Raw genomic sequence first — 10,701 nt, 5'->3', positions numbered from 1 at the left:
CCCAAGACTTTAACCGCTGCCCTTACTCTGACTTCTTTTTGCTGTACATGGCCTTGCGTCCTGGTGGTTTGTCTATTACCTGTCTTCCAAATGCAGCCGCTTTCCCAGCACCATCGCTCTAATAATAAATGCTGTGGCCTTTCTAAAGAACTGCTGTACCAGCCTCCTCACTGGTCCACTTTTACCCGTTTTGGCCCCATTTCTAATCTGTCATCTGCATTACAGTCAAAGGGGGAAACTTCAAAACAAAAATGTTACCATATCGCACCACCTACCGAAAACACTGTAATGACTCCATGTAGAGACTCAACTCTCCAGGCCAGTTTTTAAGGCTGGCACATGCTGCCCTTCACTCCGTGTTGGGCCTCAAGGGGCCCATGGTTCTCTGGTTCTCTTGTCCCCTCCCTTGCTTGCTTTTCTGTAGCCATCTTCTGCAGTCTTCCTCAGTTCCTCAAACGCACCATGCACTTTTCTTCCACAGAACCTTTGCGTATGCTCTTCCAGACACCAAGTTAATGTGGAAGAAAATGCCATGCTCTCTGAAGATCACAGTTCAAGTGTCACTTCCTTAGCAAAGTCTTTCTAGTCATTTCCCCGAATGAAATGAACTCCCTTTTTTGAGAGGTCTCATGACAACATTTGCCTTTTCCTGCAAGTTGAGGTTTTATAATTATCTGTGTGGTTCTTTGACAAATGTCTATGTTCCCCATCATATTGTAAGCTCTACAAAGGCAAGAAACAGGTCAGGTGTTTGCTTACCACTGTTGTCCCAAGGCGTAGGATGACATTTGGTATATGGTAGGTTTTCAAACAATAGTTGTTAAATAAAGGAAGGTACAGCACACTTGCCTACAGCATATGAAAATGACAGGCCTTTTTTGAAAAGTCTATAATATGCTTGGTCTTTCTGTAGAGAATAAAGTTGCTGAGAGTGGAAGCCCAGTTCATCAGGTGGCCAATGCCAGGTAGGTCCCTCCCAACCTGCCTGAGTCTGGAAGAACAGCTCAGAGGTCTAATTAAGGAGTTTCAGAGGGTGGGAGCAATGCTTGAGGTTTACAATTTAAGTGCTTTTCTTCTCAGGTAAGTCAACTTAAGGAGGCGATTGCTTAACACATGGAGTACAGCTTCTTACCCTACCCTCAGAAGCCTTCAGGGTGAATTGGTCATCTGAAGGTAACGATAAAGTAGGGAAACTGAGTCCAATCCTTTTCTCCTGAGTGAAAGGTCTAGAAGTTTGGATCCCAGTCTGGCGGCTACCCCGGCAAGGGGGACTGTACGGAATGACTAGGTTATCTCCACAATGAGCTCTGGGTATCTACAATGAGAGTAAACTTAGGAGGAGGCAGAGGCAAAATATATGTTGAGACTGGTCCCAAACACTGCCCTCTCCAGGCCCAACTTTAAGGTCTAAGAAGTTTTGCAATTAGAGATCGATTCTTTGGCTTATAAATGAAAGATAACACATAGATTACTCTACTAGATTCATTTCAGATGCAGTCACAATGCTTAACTGTGGAGATATAGTCTGAGAAATGTGCTAGGTGATTTTGTTATTGCGTGAACTATACAGAAGAAGCTTACATGAACTTAGATGGTCGAAACTACTGCACACCTAGGCTATAGGCTTGTATTGCATGTTACTGTACAAAACAACCCAAGGTTAAGTCAAGGACAAGAGAAAATGATGCAATCAAAAGAAGTGGTAAGCTTGTGATGTCTGAGGCTGCTGCCAGCGTAACATGACACGCTGTTTTATGGCAAACCTTTTTTATAAGTGGAGAGAGTATACTAAAATAATGATAAAAGTATTGCAGAAAGACTTGAAATAAGTATAGTATAGTAAATACTAAACCCGTGGCATAGTCATTGATTATCGTTACCAAGTATTACATACTGTATATGATCGTATGTGTTACTTATAGGACCAGTGGGGCAGTAGATTTGTTTACAGGGTCTCCACCATCATGTAATAACTTGGTGTTGCACCAAGACACAGGCATGTCCCCCCCCCCGCCCCGTGGCAGGAACTTTTCAGCTCCATCGTAATCTTATGGGACCACTGCGTATATGCAGCCTATTGTTTACCAAAGCATCATTACATGGCACATGACTATTACTATTTTAATGGCATCTAGAAGAAAGAGAATTTGAAGGGAATGCAAAAGTTAAACAGTGATGTGTTGGCAACAAGTAAGGGAAAGAGAAACTTTTGCTTCATAAGCCAGTCCTTCCATTCAGCAAATTTGGAGCATAGAAAACTGTTTTGTTCAGATTGAGGATTCAAGGGCATAATTATTATGCTTAAGGTGATTGCAACATAGTTTCAATTGTTTTAGTTGTCACAATCCTGTAGGACTTGGACTTCATTGTTGGTCAAGAGAAACTATGTTTGACTTTGCTTGGAGACCATAAAACCACAACAAAATAATTCTCCCGATGCTACTAGGCAACATCGGATCTCTTCTACACGGTGAGGACTTGCAATTAAAAGACTCAAACAGACTGAAATGGTGCATCTGAAAAGACTGCAGGCAATTCTTCAGCATCATCTTAATGAATAATCAGGAATAAATATGATTAAGATGTGCAGTTCCTTCTCTAGAGAGCTAAGCTTTATAAACAGCAATAACAAAACCTTGTAAAGTCTGAGTACTCTCCCCAAAATTATTTGCTGCTGCTTTGGCGGTCAAAAGGTCAGCTGTTATTATCTTTTTGAAAGTCGTTGTAGAAGGGGCCGGTAAAATGTTCTTACTGAACTGCATCACTTCCTTCCTGGGACCATCGGGGCACTTCCCCAGCCTTTCAAGATAGGTTCTACTCCAAAAGGTCAAGCTAGCAGTGGAAACCCAGGCCAAAAGTTAGCAGTCAGAGCATCGCATCTTCTTGCAGGGGCTCTCGGCCATTTCCTTCCTCCTCAACCCCTGCGAGGTGAACCCCGGGGAAAAGCTCACCCAGCGGGTGGGTTACAGCACTGGCTATGCAGCTGCGGAGAAACGCCTGAGGCCGTGCATCTCCAGGAGGTAAGGCAGGCCTGCTAGACAGCTTCCAGGCTCCCTCCCCTGCTCGACCAGGGACCAGCGCAACCTGGAGCCTGGGCGTGGGGCTTGGGGCTGGGAGGGGTGTGGCGACTCAGGGTAGTGCAGGACTGACCTGGGGACTGAACCCACCACCGGACCTTCCCTTCGGAAAGGAGCATTAGTGTGTGTGTGTGTGTGTGTGTGTGTGTGTGTGTGTGCAGGGGGTGGAGGGGGAGGCCTAAAACCCCAGGGTGCAGCCGGGAGGAGGACCCGACTGGAGAGGGAGGGTAGAGTCTCGGAGCAGCTGGGCGCAGAGAGAGTGAGTGTGCGAGCGAGCCCGGGGGAGCGCGGTTGCGGATCTGGAGCTGGCCCGGCGTTTTACTCTGTAACCGGGGTGGCCCGGCTCCCCGCAGCCCTGCAACCTCGCCCGGGCTGCGTAGACCGTGGCTAGTCGTTTGCTCGCGGCGCTGCCTGGAACCTGAAGCAGCCCCGGAGAGAGAAGGTAACAGGCAAGGGGACGGAGGTGGGGGGAAGGAGTAAAGGGAATGAGAATATGGGTGTAAGCCGAAGAAATTACAGACAAAATTGCAAGCAAGTTTGTACTTGCACGCTCGGGTTGTGCGTGCTTGATGGGAAGGAGGGGGTGATGGTGGCAGTGGTGTGTGTACGGGTGACACTCTTGGATGAGGAGAGAGGAGGTGGGAAGCATGCTACTGGCATCTTGTACGTGGCTGTCCCTATTAATATCCCCCCTCTCTGACTTGTCGTTTCCGCTCGTAGCACATCTTTGGGCTCCAATGATGAAGAAGCACAAGGCAGCCACCCCCTTATTGTGATGGTCGGCACTGTTGCTACTATCAGATGGGAGATGTAGGGCGTGGAACATGTTCTAGGAGCCTCCCTTCCTCCACCCCCGACTATTTTAGGAAGGGCTGGGGGAGGGGGAATGGGTCGCACAGCCCAGGGCTGGAAGCCGGAGCAGAGGCCCGGGCTTCAGACTCCACTCAGCTGCCACCTAGCAAATGCTTCCAGGGAGAGCCTACGCTAGAGGGCAAGATAACTTTCATCTCCTCTCCAGTCAGATTTTGCATTGCTGCTGGAGGAGTGCTGCGAAATGGTGTTTCCCAGGGCGGCAGGTGCAAGGCAAGGGGCAGGAAAATAGTGCAGAATAAAGCCACCGTCAGCAGTGAAGCAAAGAAAGCCCTTTGAAACAGGGTTCGTGCGCTGCCTCGATGACATCGTGGATGCTGCAAGTTCAGGCCCTCCCCCATAAACAGAGGCAGGTCCAGCCCAGCGAGAAGCAGCAGCTGTGAAACCGACCCTAGCATCCCGGAGTGCTCACTGCTTAGCTTCTCAGTTCGGAGTGGAAAACGTGCGTGTAGCTGCAGTTTTTCTTCGAAGGTTAAGAAAGTTCAAAATGAATTATTATTATTATTATTTTTTATTGCTGCCTATGTTTGTCTTCCCATGTGAGCCACCTACCCAAAGGAAACATTTGTATACAGAAGCCAGACCTATGCAAGAGAAAGTGTAAAATTCTCAATTAGGCAAAGGTTGTTAATGTGACCCTCGTGTGCGTAAAATGCTGATTTAATCACGAGTCACGAGGCTGGCTCTTTGAGAGGCTTGCTGTTCCCCACGATGAAAGAGGTTAATGGCATGGCTAAAAAGTTCCTGCCATCCCCCAGAACAGTGTAATAGAACACATCTCTTTTGTGTGTGTGTGTTTGAATCTGTTCATTCTTTGAATGTGTTCATTACTTGGTGGCAAATTTAGAATAGAATGTGCCAGATCGAGGCTAACTTAATATGTTTCATGCGGAAGATGGAAGCACATCTTGGCTGACTTGGATACTATTGCTAGCCTTTGAAAATATTTGTTCAGCTTTTGTATTATATTCTCAGTATCTTTCTGTTTTTAAATTAATTAATTTATTTTATTAAGTTTTTTCCATTACCATTTGGTTCTCCTACATTCCCTCTCCGCTCTCCCCGCAGTCACCACAGTGTTGTCCATGCCCATGAGTCCTTTTTCCCTCCGTTTTGCTCAATCCCTCCTCCCTCCCCCCTCCCTTAGCTGTCATCCTGCTCTCCTTCTATGAGTCTGTCTCCATTCTGCTTGTTAGTTCAGTTTGTTCATTCGATTCCACATATGAGTGAAACCATATGGTATTTGTCTTTCTGTGACTGGTTTATTTCACTCAGCATAATGTTCTCCAGATCCATCCATGCTGTCGCAAAGGGTGAAATTTTCTTCTCTTTTACAGCTGATGATCTTTCTTAACTAAAGAGTCTTCACACTGGTTTATTTCTGTCATCAGTTGTCCCCATGTCAAGAGTTCTCACTTCATTCTCTCCTGCAAAGGCATAGGGGTAGGGGAAAGGTGGTTTGCCATTGAATAGGTTTTGAGAGTTGCTTGTACAGCAGGCACGCGTCCTTGGCTACCCTAGGGCTTGCTCACTGATGATTATACAACAGCGTCTTGGAAATGAGCGGAGGTGTCATTGTAACAGGATGTACGAAGCCCATGGTGGGGCAAGATTGGTAGCAGTTTCTTGGGTGGCTCCAGCCCTAGATGCTACAGCCACACCCTGTGGCCTGAAGGTGACAGGCACGGCACCCTGGGTTCCCCTATGAGGAAATCTGAATTTCTCTTCCTCTGCAGTGTGCTCACGTGTCCTTCCTTGTGGGCTAATCCAACCAGAGCCAATGTTTGGCGAGGAGTATGGAATGGACTCCTTAGCAGAGTCTGATGAAAAGGTAGCTGATGTCTCTGGGCACAATTAACACGCCACTCTCACAAAAATACAGTTGAATTATGACCCAATATCTTTTAGGAAAGTGAGCTCTGTACTTTGCCTTTTGATGACTGGGTTGTGTTTTTGCTCTTCCAGGGTAAGGACCAATTCTTACGGGACCCTGAATATTTCATAGCGGTGAATAATTACCAGCACTATTCACAGATACCCCCCCCCACATACATTAGTACTATATTTATAATAACTCCAGAGTGTCCCTCTTCTTCCCTTTATCCATCTCCCATCTTTATACCATTTAGCCATCTTAGTTTTTTTTATTAATTAGTACCATCACTAAAGGGTGAAAAGAGAAAAACAATAATTAAATTTAAATTTAGAAACTTAAGAAACTCACTCCAGCAAAGAACTTAGATAGAAGGGGGTTGAAATGTATTCATTAGCTTTTTTTATTTTTGTGTAATAGTAGATTTTAATAGCAGTGCTATTCTTGAACATATTTAGCTAGCTGATTAAGAAATATCCAGACTTCAAATATACTCTTGCAAAGTGCTGTGAATCAGTTTATGCTTTATGGTGCCAGTTCATCTTTTTCTGTTGGAGATGAGCCATGTCATCTCTGGTTGTTGCAGGGTTTGAAAGTTCCTGCTGTTGCTTCCTCACGCCTAGAAATTGAGTTGCATTGCTTTAAGATGTATTCTTGTGACCTAGTTGTGTTTGTTCTCAAGTTTTTTTCCTGCATTCCTTTTTAGGAGCACAAACAAGAAATTAGTAGCCAGTTGTCCACTCGGCTTAGCCTGGAAAGGTCTCTTTGGGATGATTCCCCAGGAGAATGCTGTGTTTTCCACAGGCACCGGTGTTAAGAAGAGCACCTTGTTTAGACAGGAGAACCCCACCCGGCAGGTAGTTTAAAATCCCTCTGCATCCTGCACAATAAACACAGCAAATGGTTACTGATTGAGCATTCAGCTTGTTTCCCCAGAACCCTGTGTTTCTCCGTTATACCACTCACTCTGCTTTGTCGTAATGTTGATTTATCCTCTCCTCCTCTGGTCCATAAGCTCCGAGAGGGGCTTATCTGTCTTGTTCACTGCTATTTACTTAGTACCATTGTCAAATAGGTCCTCAGTACATTTTTGCTCTATGAAATAATAAATACAGGAATCTTACCTCTCTGTTAGGTATGGTAGATATACTTAGCTACAGAGTAATCTCAGTTCCTCCCGCTGGAAAGATTTGGAAATGAAGCAGATGGCATACAACCCAGCACCATCCACTTAATTCCCCCTTTCCATTCCAATGCTCATTGCTCCCCTCACCTTCTCCTACCTTCACCTATTAAAATGAGCTATTAAAATGTCCTGCACCTATTAAAACTCTTGATCACCCTGGGACAGTGAGCACCTTGACAGTGCTGAACCTTTCTCTGATTTCTGGGTCCATAGGTCACTCCCACAACCACTGCTAGATAATCAATCAGTCAGTCAGTTCAAGGAGTGAACTTCAAGATCTCATGACCTTGTACCAGTAGTTGTGTTAGCTGTCACTTGTGCTGCCATTGGTTTTGGAACTGAAAAGCACACTTTAGAGCATGTCTTCACTCTAGGCTACTCTCAAATTACGGTAGAGAAACTGAGGGCAGGGGAGGGAACATGGAGGCCAGTGATTGGCTGAAACTCTGCTGCACGCCAGATAATCTGCTAAGAACATTATACGTAGATTGTTTCTACCTTAATTTATGCAGGATAAAATTAAACATATTAGCATCAAGTTGCTTCCTTTTACAGGTGAAGAAGCAAGCACTCAGAAAAGTTCGCTTTTCTTAAGGTCACATGGACAATAAGAGGCAGAATGTGGACTCTGCCTGCCTTTTCAGCCCTCAGTGAGAGCATTTCATGGTACCACACTCCCCATGACAGGCAGTTGTTGAGGTCCTCAGACCACAGAACCAGCTCCAAACCACCCAGCTAGTTGGGAAAATGTTGAACCTAGAACTCACAGATGATAATTTCCAGGTTCCTTTTATTATCTTTGTTTTATTAATTCAATTTTTAAAAATCAAATCATATGTCATCTTAAGTTAAAATGTCAGTATAACGCAAGAGTATCATAATTTTTCAAAAGAGGAAATATGTGCATACATGCAAAATATTTTATCTTGTTTCTAAAATAGGAAGGATATTGCATCAACTTATTTTACAGTTGGGAAGAAGGGGTTTCCTGGGGGTTTTCTGATAGAGGTAAAGTGTTGTGAACTTGATTTAAGGAAACAAACGTACTGAGGACTAGGACGTGCTCGGGGATATACTTGGTATCAGTGGGTGGGATGTCCCAGCAGTAAGACCTGTTATCACTATACCTGCAAAATGCTCATGGTCTAGTTTGAGTGACATGAGCCTAGTCATGGCGACAAATACAAGACAAATCCTGTGTATAATAGTGCAGAGTGGGAATGCTGGAGGGATTGGGGGAAACAGTGCTGGCTGGGTGGTGGTCTGCTGAAGGAGATTTCAAGCCGGGCGTGAGTCTGGGGCTGAGTCTGTAGAGGTCCTTTGCGTTTCTTCAGACGAGAGTGGCGTGCACAGGGGGCACGTGGAGGTGCAGTGAAGAGTTGTGAAGCCAGGGTATGAAGGTTCGGAAGTAAAATATCTGCAAGTCCTTCTACTGCTGAACTCAGCTGGTGGCACAATGGCCCACAGACTCTCAAGCCACCGTCCTGTGAATCTCCTGGAACACCATCCCCCCACCTCCCACTCCCCGTCCCTCATCCCTGACCAATCCCCAAGGCCTGCACGTTTTGACTCCTAAATTTTTGAGGAGTGATTTTACCATCTACCACTGTCCTGTCTTAGTCTCTCGTTGTCTCCCCCTTGGACTCCTGAGATACCCTTTTTAAAAAATTTTTTATTTATTTATCTTTAGAGGGGAAGGGAAGGAGAGAGGAAGAGAAGTATCAATGTATGGTTGCTTCTCATGCATCCCCTGCTCGGAACGCGCCCCTGCCGGGAACTGGCCTGTAACCCAGGCATGTGCCCTGACTGGGAATCGAACTGCGATCGTCTGGTTCGCAGGCCCGCGCTCAATCCACTGAGCTACACCAGCTAGGGCCTGAGACACCCTTCTCAGTGATCTTCCTGTATTTTCCAGCCTTGTCTTCCTCAAATATCTCCTTTAACACTATAGCTGAAATAATCTAAATTATACCTGGTCACTTCCACCTTAAAATACGTCAGCCACTTCCTGTCGCCTCCTTGAGAGTTAGGAATGACTTCTGAACACAGCACATGGGGCTACAGCTGCTTCTCAGCTCCAGAATGGCACCTGGTGGAGGGGCACATCACTGTCTAATGCTCGCTAGTTTTGCACAGAATCATGCTACTTCTCGCGCCCATGCCTTTTCTGGAGCTACTCATTCTGCCTGCAATGCATGTTTCATATTTTTTACCTTTTAATAACTCTACCTTATTGACCAAAACTCAGTTCTGGGGTTAGCTCCCTCCCAGGATACTTTTCTAAACTTCCAGATTGGCTTAGTGCTCATTTCTTGTATCCCTCATGGGTATATTTGCACATACCCATGGTATCGATATATTATCTTTTCTGTTATATCTCTGACTATGTTCTAAGCTCCCCAAAGAAGGAGATAATATGTCCTCTTCATACCCCCATCACTGAACTCTGATATCCAAAATGTGTTATTTCTACTGTAGCAGTAGACTGGGTATATACGCTGAGGTTGGACACAGCAGAGACATTCTGAGTTCAATGTGGTTTCAAAACAGGGAGGGAAGAAGAGACAGATATTTTAACATTAATCTACTGTGTAACATGAGTGTGAACTGGAACGGGGTAGAAACGTGGGGATCTATAAGGCGATGATTTTTTAAAAAACACTTTTAATTCCAGGGGTCTTGATCGATGGCGGTGGCCATGTCTTAATCCTCCATGAACTCCAGGCCTGAGCCTGGCTTGGTGTGCGATATCTGAATTAAAATGAATTTCTTTCTTCACCCCTCTTTTGTATATATGTTAACGGAGAGGCAGACTTCAGAAAGCTATAGGATTTGGAGAACCTACCTTTATGACACCTTGGAGAGCCACTTTGAAGATTTCTCAGGCACTTCTCACTGTCTATTAGTTTTCAAATTAAGGGAGCTTTTGTATGTGGGCAGGTGCAATAGTTCTCCCCAGGAGCTGAGGCTGCTAATGGGCACACAGTCACAGCGGGCCTGGAGGCCTGGATGCACTGGAGGCCTGGATGCACGACAGGCCGGCCATGAGTAGTTACTTCTCGGAGAATCTCTTGGAGAGCTACCCACTGTGAAGCACCCTCCAGCCCAGAAGCTGCCAAGCATTGTTTCTAAATGCATCTAGCAGTTATCCTTTCAAGCAGCCAAGAGAAGTATGGCTGTGCCTTTTCACCAATTAATGCTATTTCTTACCCTCACCCCTGTGCCCTAACTCGCTAAGTGACCATGACATGTTTCTTGCTCCAGGACACCTTTGTGATGCTTTCTCATAAGGAGCAGTAGCAGTGTGCATGGTTTTGCATCCTTTTCAAAGTGCTAATCTTTAGTAAAAAAGATATTATTATCAGCTTTGCATTTGTACATTCTAACCAGCAACCATTATATACTAATATTAATAATGACATCTTAAAGTCCGTTGTAGTTACACTTTACTACTTAACCAACCTTTCATAAATAATGCTGTTTGTATACAATCAGGTTATAATATAACTTTTGATATCATTCACAGGCTCCTCTTACTTTCTTTTTCTCCTTTGGCAGGTGGACCATCCCACATACACATGCTGTGTTTTCTTTTCCATTTTGCTTTTATTATCCTCCCTGCCCCCAACTGCATTCCTTTCCTTCACCCTGGTCATCCTGATGCAGAGATGAGTGTGACCTATAATAGGGTGTCA

At 45.1% G+C, this 10,701-nt stretch overlaps 1 protein-coding gene across 8 annotated transcripts in view; it reads left to right on the top strand.

Annotated features, from left to right (window-relative positions):
* The first annotated feature begins 2,841 nt into the window (after nt 1-2,841).
* SYNE1 (spectrin repeat containing nuclear envelope protein 1) overlaps nt 2,842-10,701 on the top strand; it is a 407,591-nt gene continuing 399,731 nt past the window's right edge. For 6 of the 8 annotated variants that reach the window (XM_037051453.1, XM_037051603.1, XM_037051376.1 and 3 more), the window contains exon 1: nt 3,322-3,519. The gene's annotated coding sequence lies outside the window, so the exon portion shown is untranslated. Of the gene's footprint in view, nt 3,021-3,320; nt 3,520-10,701 lie in introns of those variants that run through there. The other 2 variants (XM_037051212.1, XM_037051672.1) reach the window with 2 other exon arrangements.

Source organism: Sturnira hondurensis, unplaced genomic scaffold, assembly GCF_014824575.4.
Source record: "Sturnira hondurensis isolate 20B ecotype Veracruz unplaced genomic scaffold, ASM1482457v3 Scaffold0000167, whole genome shotgun sequence".
Lineage (NCBI taxonomy): Eukaryota > Metazoa > Chordata > Mammalia > Chiroptera > Phyllostomidae > Sturnira > Sturnira hondurensis.
The sequence above is the reverse complement of the archived record's forward strand: the minus strand, read 5'-3'. Positions and strand labels throughout refer to the sequence as shown.